General features: G+C 50.2%; 1 protein-coding gene across 2 annotated transcripts in view; it reads left to right on the top strand.

Annotated features, from left to right (window-relative positions):
- The first annotated feature begins 479 nt into the window (after window positions 1–479).
- Window positions 480–20,475, top strand: part of LIFR (LIF receptor subunit alpha) — a 69,428-nt gene continuing 49,432 nt past the window's right edge. For both annotated transcript variants that reach the window (XM_062211680.1, XM_062211679.1), the window contains exon 1: window positions 480–603. The gene's annotated coding sequence lies outside the window, so the exon portion shown is untranslated. The remainder of the gene's footprint in view (window positions 604–20,475) is intronic.

Below are 20,475 nucleotides of genomic sequence, written 5' to 3'. Positions count from 1 at the left end.
CAGGGCCGCCGCGCGCTCCGGCCCGGCCTTCGGCGACGACCGGCCCGGGCCCGGCCGCTGCGTTCACCCCGGCTCCCTCGCGACCTTGGCGAGCTTGGCCCGGCGACCGGAGCCTGGAGCCCAGGCACCACCCTCGGCGCGCGGCCGCGCAGCTCCGACTCCCAGGGGCGGCCCCGCGGGGGAGCAGGCGCGCGCGCGCGCGCGGGGCTTCCGGCGGGGGCGCGCGGGGCGGGGCCGGGGGCGGGGCCGGGCCGCGGCGCCCCCAGCCGAGCGGCGTGCAGGCGCCGCCCCCGCGCGCCGCAGTCCGGGCTGGAGCGTCTCCGCCGCGGCCGCTGCTGTTCCCGTTGCCTCGCGGCGGCTCTGGCGGCGGCTGCGGCGTGTGGGGTTCGCGGAGGTCAGCGGGCCGCCCCTCGCCCGTGGCCGCCTGGAGCGGCGCCGCGCTGGGACGGAGCGGGGAGCCGAGGCGGCGGCGGCGGGTCGTGCCGGGGGCCCCCCTCTCCTCCGCGGCTGTAGCCCGGGGCCGTCTGCGGACTCCGGGCAGCCCCGGGGCGGCGGCCGAGCGGACGGCGGGGGCATGGCGAGATAGCGGCGCGGGAGCGGCCCGTGAGTGCTGGGGCGCGGGTGGGCGCGGCACGGCCACGGGGAGGCTCGGAGCCCGGAGCCGAGTCCCGAGGGCGCGCGGCGCCGCGAGCGCCCGCGGCCCGGGCCGAGTGGGGGCCGCGCTCCGGGCAGCGCTGCCCGGGGTCGTGCGGCGCCCCCTCGGGTGCGGGCTCCCGGGCCGCGCGGACTTTGGGGCAGCGAGGTGCGAGGCTGGAGGGCACCTGGGCGTTGGGAAGGAGCCTGCAGATCTGCTGCCTGTGGCACAGGGGCCCGCCGAGCGGTGAGGTGTCCCCGTGCCCGAGCCCCACGGAATCCCTTCCTAGCCCCTGCCCGTACTTAGGGTGCGTGGGGGCTTGCCTGTGTTTGTAATGTGCCTCTACTCGGAGGCGCTGTGGTCGTTTTAAACCCAAAGTGTCGGCGGTCAAAGTTGGGCTGCGTGAACGATGCTGTGTCTGATAACGTTGTCTGGCAGCACCGAGCCGGACGCCTCCACACGCACGCGTGGGCTTGGGTAGTGAAATTCTGGTCCCCACCGTCGGGTCCCCCAAATCGCATGCGGTCTTTTCTGTGCAGTCGGGTGCCTGTGTTCCGCGCGTGTCTCTGTGTGTTTAATGCAGTCCAGTGTTGATACAAAGCGTGTTGTTGAACGCCCTGGGTAGGAAAAACAAGTTCTTTGCATTTCTTTTTAAGGTGCTCTTTTAAGATGCTCTTTTTTTTTTTTTTCAACAGAAGTTTCAATTTAGACTTTGCCCTCCAAGCTGTGGGTCTTCAATTCCAGATTTGTCTTTCAAGTATTCGCTTGGAGTAAGATTAGTGTGACTTAGCGCTGTCATTTGGTCAGTGGCTCCAGAAATGATCCCGAAACAGAAGCAAACCTCCCTCCTTCCCCGGCAGATGCAGAGTCCCAGTGTCTGTTAGGTCCAAACGGTGCCTGCCCCTCCCCGTCCGTGGTCACTTTGCTGCAAATCTGAAATCATATTTCACTGATATCAGAAAAGGTTCCTTGTCGAAGCTTGGCGAGGGGAAGGCGGGCTAAGTATAGTCGGCGTTGTTATAAACAGGACACTGTCCCTCTTGTTTCTGAGGCGAGGTAGCAGGTGGAAGCTGTTCGTTCGCAGACTGTGGTATAGGAGGTTGCAGCTCCGCTGGAGCAGGAGGTGTGTTTTCAAGGTGAACTGAGCAGCTGTTTCTTTTTCCTCCAACAGTTGGCTGGGGCACACTGGCTTTGCAATATGTGAGATCCCATGAGGACCCCCTGAGGACCCCTGTCGTTAGGGGAGACCTGACCCCCCCCCACACACATGAGAACCAGGCACTGGGGGAGGGAACCCACTTTTGTGAGTTTTGCATGGAAGGGTGGTGTTGGTTGAGTATGTTGGTAAGGGTAGAAGTTACACGTGTTAGAAATTATCATGGGGGGGGGGGGCAGGCAGTGTGTTCGCACTGGAGAAGCGCCCAAGGGTATGACATGAGAGCATAGCAGGTCCGCTGGTCCCAACCGGCCCTCAGCCCCCAGCTCTCCTGCCCAGACAGGGTCACTGTCTCCTTGTGCCTGTCTCTCCAGACGGAGCCTAATGCTTGGACAAACCGTCCCTCTGTGTCCTCTTTATTTGTCTTTCTGCACATCAGGACATCCTGTATACTGACTTCTGCCCCGCTCCCCTCCCCCCAGCACTAAATCCTGGCAGTTCCTATTGGTACCAAAGAGAGCTGTCTCATCGTCTAACAGCTACTGAGAACTCCATTAAGGACGAGCCATAATTTATTTAACCTCTCTTGTATTGAGACTCATGTAGGTTGTTCCTATTATTTTGCTATAAAATTATTGTCAGGCATTAGTTTTTGAGGTTTTTAAGTGGATTCCAGGGACTCCCAGAGGGCGGGCAGCCATAGCTTGTCTCTTTGCACAGCAGGGCAGGAAACCGAGCCCCTCCCTTGCAGCCTACCTTGTTTGTTCTTTGCACTGGGGGCACCTCTGGTGTCTTTTGCTGTGAAGTGGGAGCCACCGTGGGCAGTAGCTGAGGTCAGCTGCAGTAACCACTTAGGAAGGGAGCAGATACACAGTTTCAAGATGGCCTGTAAGAACATTTGGAGGACATGAAATGTTTCTGAGCAAGGAGAGAGGGCTGATACTTTTCCTGCGGTTGGTTGTGGGATCAGCTGTGTTCCCTGGACTAAAATCGTGCCTCCTGTGGCTGGTCAGCCCTGTGGTTTAGTGTGCAGAATGGCTGCACACCTAAAGCGGGGAGGGAATGCTTTTTCAAAATATTCGCCTTTTGCTTTTTATTTTTTCTAAATGGAAATTTGGGGTCTCAGAGCACCTTTAAAAACAGAGTAAACTATAGTAGTATTGCTTATGCTAGACTGGAGCCTACTGCATTTCAGAGTTTGAATATCAGCCAATGTTGAGCTTTGATATTTCCATTATGCTTGTTCTTGATGGTTGTAAGCAATGATCTTTTGAAAAATGTACTTTAAAAAAAAATTCCGATTCAATCTGTTAGCATATCAAATATTGTCTTTTTCCTTTGTGACTTGCTACCGGTCATTTTTGTACACAGCTAATATTGTGTGTATTTGTTCGTAAGTAATGATTTATTGGCCATCTGTTACTATTCCAGGGAACTCGCTGGGGACTCAGATACAGGCTGGCCCTGTCCTGACGAGTTCCCATCTTAGAGGGGGAACTGGGTAGTGAGCAGAAGGGGAGCAGTAAGGGAGGCATTAGCAGGTGAGGGTAAGGACTTGGATAGGCCTGGGAGCCACAGCGCGGGGGCTACGGTTTCAGATGGGGTGACCCCAGCCGATTTGAGGAGTCTCTCACCTGAACTGTCCAGCCAGGCTCTGGCCCTTGGCATTGCCTAATCAGGTGCACTGCCCACATTTTCTCTCAAATTGTTGCTTTAAATCAGTTTGTTCTTGGTTGCTCTTCCATGAAATTGAAGTGTGAAGCCTTCAAGACACACCTTTTCCAGTAAATTACAGTGATTTCTGAGGGGTTCAGTCAGCATTTTCACCTTTGATTTCAGGAGAGGAGCCCTTTGCTTAAGTGCAAAGTTTTCAAAGATGCCCTCTTTTGTGTAGCGACTTTTAATTCCCTTGGGCACGTGACAGGCCACAAGGAGCAGTTCAAGGTTCGCGCCCTGTGCAGGTACTTTTATTCCCAGTGGAGGAATGTGTGCCTGCTCTATTTTAGGGAGTATCAGGAACTTGTGGTATTTCCTCTTCCCAGCTTCTAATCTGTTTCTCTTTCTAAATATATGTTCCTTTATATTAATTGAAAGCTGGGGAAGTGTGTTTTAGGTCAGGCAGTTGTTACGGATGTCTAATAAGATGCTACTCTCCTCTTGTCCATGACTTCTGGGCTTTTCTTTGCTATCAGGAGTTTCGTGATTTTGCAGAATTGAGAACTTTTTTTTTTTTTTTTAATTTCCTATTCTAATTGGTTGGTACCTGGACATCATAAGTTGTTTAAATGATAGATAGTTTTCTCTTCCAGCTTTCCCTCTTGGCTCCATGCGTTAATGGGCAGGTTCTTGACTGCATCAATCCTAAGTTAAAAAGCCTTGTCCTTTTGTCGTCATCCTTGTAGCAAAAGCATTTCGGGTACACGGCAGAAGCATGTCATGGGTTGCTATAGACTTAGCAGCTTAGATGTTGAAGTTAAATGTATATGTATCAAGCATTTTCAAGGAAAAGTCAAGGCACTGGACTTTCAATTTAGTCTTGCGAGCTGTAAGAGGAATTGCAGATTTGTCTTAGAGCGTCTGAAATGACAACAAACAGGGACGTCCATCCCAATTGCTCGTCATGCCAGTGCTGCTCAAGTGAGTAAAGCTGTGGTTATGGTTTTGTGTTGGAAGTTGGGGGGGGGGGGGAGTTTCGTGTGCTTTAGCACAGCGTGGAGGAACCTTGGCTCTTACTCATACTTCTGGTGTATGAGGTTAGATGAGAGGAAGAATTGGCTGCGGGCGTGCAGTTGAGAAATGTGGCAGAGTCCTGACAGGCCGCAAGGAGGCAGTGGTGCTTCCTGGACGCGTGTGTGTGTGTGTGTGTGTCCGCCCGCGTGTCCGCCCTCATGCCTCTGAGCCCTAGGAGACCTGCTCTGCCTTCCTCCAGCTGCTTCCCAGAGTGGAGCAGGCTTCTCCAAAGAGACCCCGATCCAAGGACAATCGGAATGGTGGTGGCGGTGGGAATGTGAGGTGGAAAATAACAAGTGGTGACAGAAGCAGTGGTTCCCAGCTCTAAGATTAGAAATGCAAATTAGGTCAGGGAGTTGAGGACATTCTGTAGACAGAATGGTGCGTGCCATTGTGTTGGGGGTGGAAGTAAGCCCGAAAGAGGCGAGAATCCACTATGAGAACTTGAGTGCTGTGGCCCGAGGGCACTGCAACGCTGAGGCATGGAGCTTGTTGCACAGGACTACATGCCAACTGTCCCAGGGTTCGAGGCCTGGAGACCCACCACTGCACTGGGGTTCACGCCTTAGTGTTATGGTGCAGTGCAGGAGTAAAACCACCAGAACGTGTCCAATTCTCTCCAAGGACACTGTTAGATTTGGGTTTCATCCTACATTTATTCCTGGAAGGTACCTGTGTGGGGGGAGGAGTGGGGAAGCCTGGTTCTGATTTTGTCTAAGAAGTTCAAGGAGCTCAAAATGCAAAAGCTCTTGTAAGTAATAGAAAATTCAGCATTCAAACAAAACCAAAAAGAGTATGGGATTGGAGAGTCCTGAGGGACCCTCAGAGCATCCGGTCAACCTCTTAGACCTGGAGACATTGGGATTTGCAGAGTTGTAGTGGTTCCTGACCAGGCTTTGTCTGGAACAGCAGCTCCTTGGAGGTAGGAACTCCATGTATGTGAACAGTGCCTACTCCATAGTGGGCGTGCAGGTAAAAGAATTTTGAGAACTTTCGGTTGCCACATTAGCTATTAGATAATACTTAGAAAATTTGAATGAATATACAGTTTCATGAGTTTCTTATTCAAAAAAATAATAGAGCATATTGCTGTTAAAACCCAAACTCTGAAGTCAGACAGAACATGCAGTGTCTTCTTCCAGCTGGGCGCCTGTCTGAGCCTGGCTTCATGAGCTTGCGGCCTTGTTAAAGTAGCCATCTTGTTCAGTTCAGTCTTGGTATTTGGTGTCATTGAAGTTTTATAATTTGTACTTGAAAATATATATGAGGATAATTCAAAAAATTTATAGAAAATAGAATTAAAAGATAGGCTTATTTTGGTGCAAAAAATTGAAATCTACATATAGTATTTTCATAATATGCATTTACCATGAACTTTTGAAGATTCCTGGTATACTTTAAAATCTAGCATTTGTCTAGAAAATCTAGCTTGTTTGCAGTTTTTCTAGATGTGTTTTATCAATAGTCCCACTATTTTTAAAACTCATGACCATATAGGGAATTGGTTCTTTAAAAACAAATCCAGCCAACTGGAGGGTTTTGGAAATTGTCACTTTCAAATGGTGCTGGTGGGTGTTTCAATTGTTCTAACTTTCCAGGAGGGCAATTTCATATTACTCATCAAAAGCCTCAAAAATGCGCCCTGTCCGTTAGTCAGGCATTCCCACCACTAGGAATTTAAAGAGAAAATAAAGTTTGTGTACAGAGAGCGGTGTATGGGGTGGCTCCTGCCTGCCTGCTGCGTATGTGCAGTGTGGCTTCTTAGCTTGGTGGGAAGTCCACCTCCAGGGATGTATCAGAGTCCGCAGGAGGCCCTCTGACTCACCTCCAGGCCCTGATGACCTCCTGGGAAATGTACACACCTGAGCAATCTCTCCCTTTACTAAACTGATTTTTGCAACTTTGTTCTGAATAGTTCCGGTGCAGACACGGCCTACATGCTCAGTAGCAGGGAGAGGGAGGGACTAACTGGGGCCCTCCCAGGTGCTGAAGCTCCTTTTCCTTGCAGTGAGGTAGAAAGCGTTTGGAGAGGTGAAGGACATGCCAAGTTTGGGACTGAATTGTGACTGAAGCATCGCGTATAGGCTGATCTGAGTTTTTGCTGCTGCTGTTTTAGTTCTTGGAGACTGAGTGTGTGCACCTTTTCTACATGTTAGGTAGGAAAATTCCAGAACATAATGGCCAATCGTTCAGTAAGCTGATTTTTCTGAGGTCCTCTCTTACCATCCCACGTTTCTAGTATATAAAGCTTGTCATGTGGTAAAGGGGCCGGGTCAGGTCCACTTCCCCCTCGCTGGATGTGCACTTGGGTAGCGGCAGTCTTTTTCCTTCCCCGTGAGATGGGTACAGTGATACTGAGCTCTCTGTGCCTGCAGTAGTGTTAGGTAAACGTTACCTTGGCCTCGCTGATCTGATCTGATGATGAAGGCACATATCTTCATAATAGCACAAGATTCCTAAACCAAGTAGCTTTGTTTTATAAATCCTACCAAACTGTCACGAAAAGCGTTTCAGGTCATTCTGATGAAGTATTTCATTGCTTCTGATCACTGGGAAGCAGTGTGTTGTTTTTATTTACTTTAAGTCTGAAATGCTTTTTGTTGCCATTGAATTTTACTGAGAGGTGATGGCGTTTTGTCTTTTTCTTCCATAGCCCTGAGTGGTCCTGTATAAGTTCTTGATGGTGAGCGTCCAGTCTCCTTGCCCTTTTTGTAGTGGTAGTAGCCTGAAATGTGATTCCTGACCGGCTCAGCCCTCAGTGCCATTTCTTTGCCAGGTCCTGGTTAAGCAACTGATCAATACACAGTAGTGCCCCTGCCTTTGAGTGACATGGGGGAGGGGTACCATGGTCTACACCCGATTCCTCTTCATCCACTCTGCAGCAGGTGTAATGATGTAATGATGTTACTTTTCGGTGATGCACAGCATTGCTTGTTACTTATTCAAGCCACCCTCCAGAGCCAAGGCTGGGTTATTTCACCTTGTTGCCTTTCCCAGGTGACTTAGTGGTGACTTCCATTAAACACCTGTGAGAATATCTTGGGCTAATAGGCTTCAAATCGCTACTGTGTCTTCAGTGAAGGAGGTCTTTGAACAGCCTGAGTAAGACTTTGTGCCTCCTGAAGATGATCGTTTCCCAAGCTGTGGAGACAGGGCTCGTCCCTGCTCATCACTGTGTCCCGCAGGAGAAATTCCAGCGCATGCTTGTACTGAGACGAGAGCAAGGACGCTCGCGGTGTAAAACGATATTCTCGTCTGATGGTTTGCACAGCCACTTAGGTTCTGTAATCAGTTCTGTGTGGAGACTTTGTTTTCCAAAGTCGGCAGCAGTTGTAGATACACACTTTGTGCAGGTGCCCTGTGTCCGTGCGCAAGTGGTGATGCTAGGAGGCAGTCAGGAAAGATGTGTCCGAGACCCTTCCTGGCAACCACTGTGACCTTGACTTTTATTTCCCTCAGGCAATCAAATCCAAGGAGACAGTTTCATGAATCACGTTTCCTTACTGCTGTAGAATCCATGGAAGGTGAAGTCAGGTTACAGGTCGGGGCCACTGGCGGGGCCCATAGTCTGTGCTTCTCCTGGCTCCCGTTTTCTGTCTGTACCTCTGCTCTCTGACCCACTTGACTCCTCCTGCCTCCTCTGGGTGCCAGCAGTTAGTGTTTTGTTTTCAGGGGTGGGGGTCACTTTTCACAAAGAAACACTCGTCTTGTAATGAGATCTACTGAGAGAGTGCTGGCAGGTGAGCAGTGAGAGAGCTCTGTGGATGTGCAGACGTCAGCTGCTGGCCCGGCTTAGCCCTTAGCCAACCCAGCCTTTCCCCAAGGCCAGCCTCAGCATACTCATGGGTCACTCTGGGAGCATTTCAGCCCTCACGTGCTGTCTTCATGCATGCCACAGCCATGCTGCTGAGATCCAAACAGGAACCGCGGAAGCCACGGAAGTGGACAAGGCAGGCCTGACCTGCCTTTTGTCTTGGTGCTGTCCCTAGAGACCTAGGAAATATTTCATTGTATTGTAGAGACAGCTGTGACGTTCTAAATGGTGAGTGGCAACTGAAACCTGTCCCCGTTTGGGTGCCAACAAGGAAAGGTGAGAACCATGAAAGCGCAAGGAGACAGTTCTTAGCTGGCTTTGATTACTGTCTTGTGGGGTGCGGGTTTTGAGCTTTGAATGCTCTATTCTGCAATATTGGCAGATAATTCAGCTTTGTTTTTTTTTTTTTTTTTTTTCAAGCATATGGTTATAACAAAACACGTGTAAAGGGCTAGGCTGCAGGGTCCTAGCCTTAAACTTTGAGATTTGATAGTTCCTTGTCTTTTTTCCTCATTTCTTCTACAGAGTTCAAGTCTTGCAGGGTATTCCATTTTGTTCCCTTTTTTTTTTTTAATTAGCATTTTTATGGGACGCTTCCCCCTGTTCCTAACAGTTCTTTAGTAGGTCTGTAAATTTCCATTCCGAGCATGAACCATAATTTGAACATTTACATTGCTTTCAGTCTTTTAACTAATAGATAAAGAAATAGTCTTTGGGCATAAAGCGTCTCTCTCTTTTTTCCTTCCAGAAAGTTTCAGATTTGTTACTTCCTTTACCGAGTCAAAACATTAAATAGTTTAGACTTTTGATACAGTTTGCATTATTTTGTTCCATATTTGAGTACTGGAAATAAAATATTTGGTCATTAGTTTTGTGCATTATTTCTTTATATTGTATTTTTAAAAGATTTATTTATTTGAAAGGCAGAGTTAGAGAGCTCTTCCATCCATTGATTCACTCTTCAAATGGACACAACAACCAGGGCTGGGCCAGACCGAAACCAAGAGCCCGGAACTCCATCTGGGTCTTCCACGTGGGTGCAAGGGCCAAAGGACTTGGGCTATCCTCTGCTGTTTTCCCAGGTGCATTACCAGGGAGCTTGATTGGAAGTGGAGCAGCTGGGACTCAAACAAGCACCCATAAGTGATGCTGGTACCACGGACGGCAGCTTTACCTGTTAAGCCACAGCGCTGTCACCTTTATATTCCATTTTTAACAGTATTTAAATATTTTTTAAGAATTATAAAAGTAAAAGTGCTTATTTTTTAATAGGTAAAAAAAGTTCAGAGACTCTAAATAAAATTAGAAAAAAAATTTCCATCAAAGCACCCAGAGAGAACACCAGATAACATTCTGGATTAATTTCTGTACATCTACATGAGTTCATCATTTACTGTCTATACCTCCAGATACATTAAATCATGGTTGCGGTGTATGTACATACCTTCTGTAACCCGACTTTTACATTTTAAGTTAATCACCTTCCATAGTGCATGATTACGCATTCTATTCAAGCCATAAATTCACCTACTGAGTGCGTGCAGCAGATACTCCGTGCCCACGTGTGTTGTGCCGGTTTCTCCAGCTGCTGGGGATGCCCTGCTGAAGAGAGAGGTGGTCTCCACCGTCCCCGGGCAGGCCTTCTTGCAGCGGCGGGAGGGCCAGGAAGCACAGGCCGCCGAGTACGATAAAGGACATTCAGCGGGACACCGTGATGAGAATGAGAGCATGTGCGCTGTGTTGTGAGACCTGGGGGCGGCGAGGGATGGCCCTGCTCCCTGGCGGGATGAGCAGCCTTTCCAAGGCAGTGACAAAGCAGCACCCCCCCGCCCCCCATTAGGAGAGCCAGGAGGGAGGCCCCACGTGGTGGAAATGGCAGGTGCAGAGGCCCAAGGGGGCCAGGTATAGTGTGAGGAAGCCAGGATGGAAGGAGAGAGGTGTGTGTGAAGGGCATGGAAGGGAAACAGGCCCGGACAGGGGTACAGGAGAGAGAGCGGGCTGTGTTTGTAAGGAGAATCCGCCAGGCATGAGCTGATGGCCCTGCTGCTTTGCACAGAGCGTTTTGTGCGAGGAGGAAGGAAGGATGTGAGGACCACGTCAGAGGTGTTAAGGAGCAGTGCAGGCGAGAGAGGTTGGAACCTTTCACATTGAGGGGAGCAGAGGGGATACTGGGTGCGTCTGGCTTCAAGTGCATCCATGCTGCAGCTGGTTGGGGTCTTGTGGGGGACAGGCTGTGTGCGTATCTGGAGAGAAGTGAGATGAGAGTCAGTGTGTACATTTGAGGAAAAGTTGGGGTCTATAAGATAAAGCCAAAAATCACTACCTGTAGATTTTTATGTAAATTAGCATGTTCTTTTTTAAAAAAGAAGACTTAAGTATTTGAAAGGCAAAAAGAGAGAGAGAGGGAGGTTTCCATCCATTGATTGACTCTCTAAATTCCTACAAGAACTAGGGCTAGGCCAGGAGTTGAAGCCAGGAGCCAGGAACTCCAGCTGGGTCTCCCTATGGGTGGCAGGAGCCCAGGTTCTTTGGCCATCATCTGCTGTCTCCCGGGTGTGCTTTAGCAGGAGCTGCGTTGGAAGTGCCGCATAGTGGAGACCAGAACTAGGTGTTCTGATAGGGGGGATACGGTGTCCCGCCTCAGCACTGGCCCTGGCCTGGTCATTTGAGAAATAAGTGAAAGTGCAGACAGAGAGGGGACCTGCAGGGGGAGGTTCCATGTGCTTTCATCAGTCCCGAACTTGATGGACGCTGACGTTGTTTGCACGTTTAGGTTATGGATTGCAGGCAGTGGACATCATTTTTGCAGTCTTGCCTCCTTCCTGCTGAGGAAAAATTCCTGGAAATGAATGCTAAATTGCATGTGAAGTGCTTGACACACAGCTCGCCTAGCATAGGGAGCGCTCGGTGAGTGTTGGCAGCTTTGGGTCTATCCTCCTCCTCCTCATCGCTGCTAGCCAGAGGGGAGGCTTCTGATGAAGAGGGCATTGCAAGGTGACAGCTGAGCTCACAGTCGGAGCCTGGGTTCAGACCCCGGCTTTGCTCGCTGAAGCCCTGACCCTCTGGGCTGGGGCTCCCTCCCTTCCTCACGTGTGGCATGTGCAAGGCCCCACACCTGCTGCACACCCATTGTACCGAGTGAGTTTGCTGGACTCTTCATCACGACATCTTTTGTGTTCACCATTTTGCCCATTCTCTCCGGTCCTCAGATGTGATGGACACAACCACTGTACTTTCCGGTCACTAATGAAAGTGTCAGCGGCAGAACCCGCCGGGTCTGTGGGCCGTGTCGCTTCTGTCCAGGGTGCTTCCACCACTCAGCGCTGTCTCACGGGCGGGGTGGCCACAGCGCCTTTGCACAACTCACATGGCCTGAGTGTCATCTTGCTCCTTCATTCGTGTAGCGGAAGAGGTCTGGGTCAGACTGAGGTTCGTGCTGTCCGGCTGTGCCCTGCGCTCTCCCACTTCAGTAGCTCATCCAGTAAGCGGGGAGGCCTGCCAGTGAGCGCTGGTCTGCAGTCCCTTTCTTCAGGCCTGCCGTAACCTGACCCAGGCTGGAGGACCTGCCTTCCAGACAAGAATGTCCCTTCCTTCCGCTAACAGTTCTGCCAGTCGGTTGTCTCAGGTTTGGTCATGGTTTTCCCTGTGTGTCCCACTCACAGGTCTTCGGAGACTCCGGTGAACAGGCTTGGAGATGTGGTCGGCCGTGGCTTGAAGCTAAATGTGGTGTTCTAGTCCTTTTCTTTTTTTCCCACAGTAATTTACAATACAAGATGATGCTTAGGATTTTCAGATCTGGGCTTAAGTAAAACCATAGAGGAAAACAGAACTTTTAAATTTCTTTTGGCGCGCTTTCAGATTCTGACCCCAAAGAGTGTTAGACTATTCCAGCATATTTTGGTCAATGTCTGTACGTTGAAACAAGACTAAGTCTTAGAACAGTTCAGTTCAGATTTTGTGACCGTTTCAGCAGCAAGACGAGAAATTGTTTTAACACCAATGAATTTTGAGACAAGTTATTAACTGGCGCCCTAAGAACTGTATTTGGCCTGCATATGTGTTTTGATTGGCCTACATAGTTTTTTTTGTTTGTTTGTTTTGTTTTAAATGGAATTAATTGCCAGTATTTAAAAATCAGGGGATTTCATATTGGCAATTGAGAAGACCCCTCCTCTTCCGTGTGTTATTGTGGGGGAGGAAGCCAGGGAGCATTTCCCCTGCCCAAGATGAGGGTTCCTGCGCCACTGACGGAACTCTGTGTCGCAAAACAAAAGACAAAGCGACAACAGAGTTTTGAAAAGCTGGACGATCCGTGACTACTGGCCCCGGTTCCTGGGTGGTGTAAAACACATAGGCGCTAGCTAGAGGCCCCTTCATGGGCTGTCACGGGGCCTGCTTCACTCACTCCGCACGGCGGGCTCTTGGGAGTAGGCTGGAGCTTGCACCTGCTGAGTTACAAGCCTACCCAGTTAAAAGCCGACTTCCAGTTGGGAGGAGAAGAGTAAGACTGCAGTATTTTCCCTTTGGTTTCCTGAACATGGACTCTCTGATCTTGGCCATGACGATTATTGAAAGCGCCTGGGACAGCAGCTGGGCTTCCCTGAGTGACAGTGTTCACCTAGGCAGGCTGACGGAGAGCAGCAGTCCTGACGGCACTCTACAAGCCAGGTGTCAGAACATAAACCTTCTGTAAGCTCTGTGTGATGTGTAGTGTTGGGAACGCAGCCCCAGGTCCTGGCTGTGTCCGTGGGGAGCTGAGACCCGTGATGCTAGCTGATTCGGCTGGGGGCCTGGAGACAGACTGGAGCCTAGGGATCCTGACTCTGGGCAGGGAGTTTTTCTGTTCTGCGTGTCACCATTCAGTGGGGTCGGAGCTGGATTTGTACTCCCCAGCAGTACCTGTCCCTCTCTGTGTGAACTTTCTGTGCCTCAGTTTCCTTATTATAAAGACAATGAAAATAATGATAACTAACTTACTTCTTAGGATCGTTTTGGTTATCAAATCCAATTTCACATTTATAGAACTTAGAGTGCCTGTGCCTTAATAAACAATATGTAAACCCTTGTGAGCTCTGAGCACTACTTGGCCACTGAAACTGGTGCTACCACTACATAAAGTTACTAGTGGTTTTCCTCTCCCCAAATGGCTGTGAGGGATAGTGTTACTCTGTAGCTTTATAGAAAACTCTGGTGATTCAATCAATATTGTTTTTTCATAGATTACAGAATGCAGGGGTACCTTCCAAATGTGAAGAAACAACTTTGGTAGCCTTAAATTGTGTTTATCCCCCCCCCAACTCCATTATGATGGATTTGCTTAAGTTACCAAATAGATTTAGAGTGTCTATTGGGAACAGAGCCCTCCTAATGTAAGGCTATTGTAAAGGTAAAGCTTAATGGAGAAAGGGGGTGGAGGCAGGGAGGGAGGGAGGGGAAGTCTCCTTAGTACTGATGTGATAGGACAAGTACCCAGAGTGGCAGTCCCTGTGCAGGAGAGCTGGGAGGTGGAGATGCCCCCGGCACAGAGGGAGCAGGGGGAAGAAGGAGTCAGAGTTTGGTCCTGGTTGCTAATCTGAGCTGGTGGGACAGCTGGCAGACATTTGCCCTGGAGGTTGGAAGAAAGATAAAGGTTGGGGATACAGGTGTGATTTATTTATTTATAAAGATGTATTTATTTAGACAGACTGACTTACAGAGATGGAGAGAGAGAGGTCTTCCATCTACTGGTTCACTCCCCAAATAGTCACAATGGCTGGGGCTGGGCCAGGCCAAAGCCAGGAACCAGAAGCTTCATCCAGGTCTCCCTTGTAGGTACAGGGACCCAAGTACTTGGGCTATCCTCTGCTCTATTTTCCAGGCCATTAACAGGGAGCTGGATTGGAAGTGGAGCAATGGGACATAAACCAGCACCCACGTGGGATGCCAGTGTCCCAGGTGGTGGCTTTACCTGCTGTGCACAAAGCTGGTCCCTAAAGGTGCTGTTTAAAGCCGTGCACTCGCTGTGGACTATGGAGTGACCGTGAGGCCCTTGCCAGGAGTCTACGTAGCAATTTGAGTGACCTGGTTTCTTGGGGCCTGAGCCAGAGCAGTGCAAATGGACATGGGGTGGAGAACAGGGAAAATCAAGGTTTTGGTGGCAAACCTGGGGAGTTGGTGGGAGAAGTGAGGAGGAAGGAGGAGTCAGGGGCCCCTGTTCTGTGGGTGACCCTGAGCTGGCCTGGGGCCTGTGACTGCAGGTCTGCACAGGACCGTGAGTGCAGTCTTGTCACGTGGAGTTGTCGAGGAGTCAGTGAAGGTTCCAGGTGGACAGGAAGCATCGGGATGCTGCAGCCTCCCTGAGCAGCTTTACTTGAGTGCGTTTGTGGAGATAAGAAATTGGTGGTTGGTCTGTACCGCGAGGAGGCCGGTCCTGGGAGCACAGCCCAGACGACACAGCTCAGGGAAGGAATGCTGGGCAGAAAGCACAATGTGCTGGGGCGGCCCCAGGCCCGCCGAGGAAGAATAGTGCCTCGAGGGTGTCTGCAGCCCTGGAGGGAAGCAGTGGATTGTGTAACCCATGGCCTTGGGTAAACGCGAACCATGTACTAGGGGAAAAGGACTAGGCTCCTTACTCGTAGTGTACACCAAAATTCTTCAGAAACCATGAAGAACACAACTGATTTATTCAAAGTGAAGCAAAACCCTTGTTGGAGAGTATGAAAGAAGCTGGGAAATAGATTTGCAAAGTATAAGTAGTTAATGTGCCTACTGTGGGCCGGTGCTGTGCATAGTATGTGAAGCTTCTGCCTGTGGCGCTGGCATCCCATATGGGTACTGGTTCAGCTTCCGATTGGCCCAAGTCTGGCTGTCGCGGCCATTTGGGGAGTGAACCAGCAAATGGAGCACCTTTCTCTCTCTCTCCCCTTCTTTCTGTCTGTAACTCTCCCTCTCAAATAAATACATAAACCTTTTAAAAAAGTGCATATTTTGATGTTTCTTTCTTCAAGATTCATTTAAAAGGCAGAGTTACAGAGAGAAGGAGAGAGACAGAGATCTTCCAGTCCGCTGGTTCACTCTCCAGATGACTGCAAAGGCTAGGACTGGGCCAGGCTGAAGCCAGGACCCAGGAGCCAGGGGCTTCTTCAGCGTCTCCCATGTGGGTTGGGGCCCAAACACTTGGGCCATCTTCCACTGCTTTGCCCAGACCATTAGCAGGGAGCTGGATCAGAAGTGGAGCACCTGGGACACGAATGGGCACCCATATGGGATGCTGGCATTGCAGGCCATGGCTTTACCCACTGTGCCACAACGCCGACCCTGTGATGTTTCTTCCCCAACAAGCAGTAAGGAAAAGATGAATGTAATACCCAATGAGAAAAAATGGCAAAGATAGAATAAGCAGTTAACAAGTAAATCATTGCAAACTACTAATAAATATGTGAAAAGATTTTTTGGCTACATAGTCAAAGGCCATTTGTGGCCTAAAGTTTAGGAGGGAGTTTTTTGTTGTTGTTTTGTTTTTTTAAGTTAAGCCTCGGTGTTGGTAAGAGAGAAGCAAGATACCAAGAAATGCAGTTGTTCCAGGTTTTGTTGAAGGCAGTTTTTAATCAGTGTTTGCTGCACGTTGCAAATCTCTCAGGGCGATGCTGTCTAGACGGTTTAGTAATGGAGTGTTTTGCCCTGGTGACAGAAGGAAGACACAGGTTCGTCCGTCTGGTGTTTCTTATTGATGCTAGGTGGGGGCTCTCACTTGCTAGTCGGTCTGACACCCTGTTGAGGTGTGAATAATAAGGTATTTGGTGAGACAGAGCTTCGGACAGGTCTCGATGGATGGGGACGAAGTGGAAGTACGGGGGACATGCAGGGGACGTTGCCAGAGGCCGTGGAAGCCGAGCGTGTTTGGGGGGTGGCTGTGGCCTCCTTTCAGGGCATGGTCTGCTGCTCGACCTGGACCTTTAGGTTGAAGCAGCAGGCGCCCGCACAGGGTGCTGAGCTTGCAGAGACACGTGCGAACTTGCTTTGACGGACGTTGGTAATGACCGGGCTCTTGAGTTAACTGGGAAGGTTCTGCCGCAGCCAGGTCTGTGCCAGAAGTGACCTGGAAGATCTGCAGGCACAACACATCTGGAAGATAGTGTCTTAAAAGTTTCCAGGAAATGCAAAGAAATTAAGACCAAAATGGAGAGAATATTTTATTTGAATCACAGACCAGTAAGTTCTTCAGGAGAAAAGATGTGCTACAGCATTGACAATGACAGATGACATTTTTTATAATGCAGCCAAAGTTGACTTTGGATACTGTTCTCTTGCTTGCAGAACGCAGGTTGAACTGTGATCCAGGGGACTCACCAGGCAGTTAGGCCGTCCTCTAACTCAGGCTCCCAGACCTTGTCAGTTCACAGTGCCTGCAGCGTTACACTGATGTTTTTGGGGTGCTCCCAGTCAGAGGAATTACTCAGTTCTTTTTAGGAAGTACTTAGTTACCAACAATTGCCTAATATTTTAGTCGCAGTTGGAAAAAATAATGCATATGAAGTTAGAAAAAGAGTGTTTTCTTTGATCCTTAAGAAGCCACGGTTGCTGATAGGCTGTGTGAACCTGCTCATACTGCATAGCTCCTCAGACTTTGGAAGGAGATTGCATCTCCATTGCTGTGTTCTGAACACATACATGTAGTTGTCCAAACCCCAGAGTCATCAGTTCTTAGTACCGAGAGGGTGGAAACTTCATCCAAGTCCGATGTTTAGGAGATGGGCCTAGTGGGAGATCCGTGGAGGTGTGCCTTTAGAAGCCAGTTCTCCCAAGAGGATTGGTTATAAAACCTGTAGTGGGCACATCCCCTCTCTCTGCTTCCTGTCTTGCACTCAGACTTTTGCTCCATCCCCATCTACCACCCTTAGCAGGCGGCCTTACCGGTGGAACCTGCCTGATCTTGGGTTGTGAACCTTCCAGACAAGCCCGCCTGCTTCCTAAGTAGCCTGCGTCAGCTCTTTGTGGAAGTAACAGAGGGCTGAGTGGGAGCACTCCTCATTCCTGCTCCAGCACTGAGTTTGGAGTGGCGCTCGTATTTTATTCCAGCAGTCACTATCCCTTTATCTCTGAAGACACCAGCCCACAAAGAAGAATGTAGCATGACCAGATGTTGCCATTGTGATGGACCTTGAACTAAGAACCTCACGGTAGTGGACAGGTGTTACTTGGCTACCTTCAGACATTTAAAATGTCCTGTGAGGGCCCTGTTAGTTTGATGGGGTGCCTCGGTGCATGGATTGGGAACCATAGTGTTAATTTATGTACCCAGTGTTGTAGGCTCTTGGATTATCTCACAGCCTCTCAGTGTATACTGGGGGGGACAAATAGTCATTTGTGCCTTGGTGTTCACTCATGTGGTTTGGGAATCTTTGGCCAGTGCTGTGACCTCAGGGACACATTTGCTCCCGAGGATGTGAGTCTGTGGGGAGAATCTGAAGATCTGCAGGTCCTGTGGGAGAGAAGATGGAATTAGGACAACAGTTGCATCGAAGTGTTTAAATAGTATTTTTATGGGTCCTCGTGGGAAACGATGACGGAAGGGACACTGAGGAGAGGGTAAATCAGCAGCGCAGATACCGTTTGCCCTTCCCTGGACTTCCCTGGCTTGGGGTGAGCTCCTGGAGTCGCCTCTCCGGTGCGTGTGGTGACCTCATCCGTTTATATTGCTGCGGAGTGGTTCCAAGCCTCTTCTGCCTCCAGTGCTCCTGCTCAGTGTTTAGTTTATTTGGTGGATTTACGACTAGGGAGTTACCTCCCTGTGGTGGCAGAAAGATAAGATTGTTGAGCTAAAAGGCCGCCCTTGCTGGGGGTCTTTATCCTCTCCCCCGGCTGAGCAGCTGTTTTCAGGGCTCTGTGCAGGTGCAGACAGGCGCCTGTCCCAGTTGCCCACTCCGTTCCATCCACCTGTCCCCTCCTCCACACCCCCACCAGAAAAGCAGAAAGGACCAACAGACTAAACAAAGTGCGCGGGGGCCAAGCTTTCCTGGCTCCTCTGCACTCCGGGTTCTCCTCCGCAGAAGACTCCCGAGCCACCCTGCACGCTGGGACCAGCATTCTCAGAGTTGAGGAGAAGCGGGTCAGGGCTCACGTGTGAAGATGCCGTTTCCACGGGAGGGGACGTGGAGCTCAGAGGGCTGGCGGTTGACAGGCTGGATCTTGGCCACGGAGGCCCAGGCTCGGGTTCCGCCGGAACTTCAGCATGTCCCTGGTGACATCAGCTCCTACGTAAAGAAACAAACACCAGATTTTCTTTCCACGCAGCAGCTTTATAAATGGATTCTGCATGATTGCTTTTCTTGAGCAGAATGGCTTGCTGGTATTTCTGAACCCTCTACAACAGTCCTGCTGTATTGGAAGCAGCCTGGTGGTCTTTGTGCAAGGTCTGGTCTGCAGGCCTATTTTCTTTGGCCTGAAGCATGTCTTAAAAATATGAATTAGTTGCTCACGTTTACAAATTTTGCTATTTTGTACAAAACCCCAGATTTCTACCTTGTCTTGAAAGATCAGAAAACTTGGCACAGCATTGGCCAGGAGCCGCTGCCTTGAGGCCAGGCAGGTGGGCTGCTGCCGCCCTGAGGCACTGGCCTTCGCACCCTTGGCAGCGTCTAGAGTCAGCTATGCTGATGATTAAGGTCCGCTCCGGGATTTCTATAAAAAGCTGCTCTCCTCTAAGAAATAAGGCACCGGCAGGGAGGGACATCAATCCAGGCAATGTTTCTGTCAAGAGAAAGCAGAGGAAAGTTCCACAGGCACCCTTTTTCCCTGAAAGTGCATTGGAAGGTCGTGTGCACATATCGTTTCAGCCCTCAGAGAAGTCCATTTGAAGCTCTGGTTGGTAGGGAAGTCGCTACCATTGTAAGCATACTGTTGTATTGGCCCAAACGACTTGTTCGGAACCTCCTATGTCAGTGTTGCGGCAAAAGAAAGTCCTCCTTGTTCTCCTGTTTTTAGGTACGTAAGCTTTGGTGACACTGCCCATGAGCACCCCTGTGCTGGGGCTCGCTGTCCTCCTTGGAGAGCCCTCGCCAGGTGGCCGCTGCTGGCAGGTGGTGTTGCTGGCCAGCTCCAGGCCCTGGCCACCTGCTCGGCTCTGGCCAGCACCGATGCAGGGTTACAGCTTAGCTTTGGGAAGTCTCTGGCGCTGACCCTGGGTAGAGCTTCCCTGGGTGTCGTGCCGGTTGAGGCTGAAGCCGGGAGGGGTTAAGTGATTCACCCCCAGTCACACTGCTGAGATTAGAGCCCTAAGTGTGGCCACACCTGCTGCACAGGGGCTTCTTCCTCGCCCCGTCCTCTACTCTTCCCCCCCTGGCTGGCGTGGCTGTGCTGCCTGAGTTTCTCTTTTCTGGAATAGCTGTGAACTTGCATGGGGTGTTGGACCCCTCCCCTTTACCAAGCCTACATCTCGTTCTTCTCTCACCTTTCCTCTTCCGTTGTTTTTGGAAGATTGCTCACCGTGTCATCTTTCCCACTGATGTTTAATGTCAGCCCATGGATTGAGCCTCTCAGTGATCTTTGTTTCTGACTGTTTGTCTTTTCCTTGTGTCCTCTTTTTGTTTTTATGGCTGTGCTGTGTTGGCTCTAAGGATACAATTTAGGGGTTTTTGGGTTTTATTTTCCTTTTCTCCTTAAAGTTTTCTTGTTTTCTGCATTATCTCTCTTTCTTCCTGGGAGTAATTTTGTTTTCCTTTTGGTTATCCTGTTTATGCTGACTTTCCTTTAAAATGTTAGGCTTTGCTCGTATGTTTTCTGATCCTTGGTTCTCCCTGCCTGTGTAAATACTTAGGGAGCATTGGATCTGACAGGGAGCTCTCAGTGCTTTGAAGGCCTGGGATGGGAGTTGCCTAAGCGTGCAGTGTGGACAGCCTTCCTTGTCAGAAGCCTTGCCTGTGTGAGCTACCCTGAGAGTCCTTTTAAGTTCTGTAGGGGGTACCTCTGCTTGGAGTAGGGACTGGGGTTGTGTCCAGGTGGACACTGGCAAACGGATCTTCACGTCCTGCAGTGTCAGCTCTACCTCACCGTACCCAGAGAGGACGCCAAGGTGTCCTGCTGTCCGCCAGGTGGGGCAGCCGCCATTATCTCCTTTCCTCCCTGTGCCTCGTGCAACACACCTGGTACGGGTGTAGCTCATGC

This window comes from Lepus europaeus, chromosome 15 (assembly GCF_033115175.1).
Source record: "Lepus europaeus isolate LE1 chromosome 15, mLepTim1.pri, whole genome shotgun sequence".
Classification (NCBI taxonomy): Eukaryota; Metazoa; Chordata; class Mammalia; order Lagomorpha; family Leporidae; genus Lepus; species Lepus europaeus.
The sequence above is the reverse complement of the archived record's forward strand: the minus strand, read 5'-3'. Positions and strand labels throughout refer to the sequence as shown.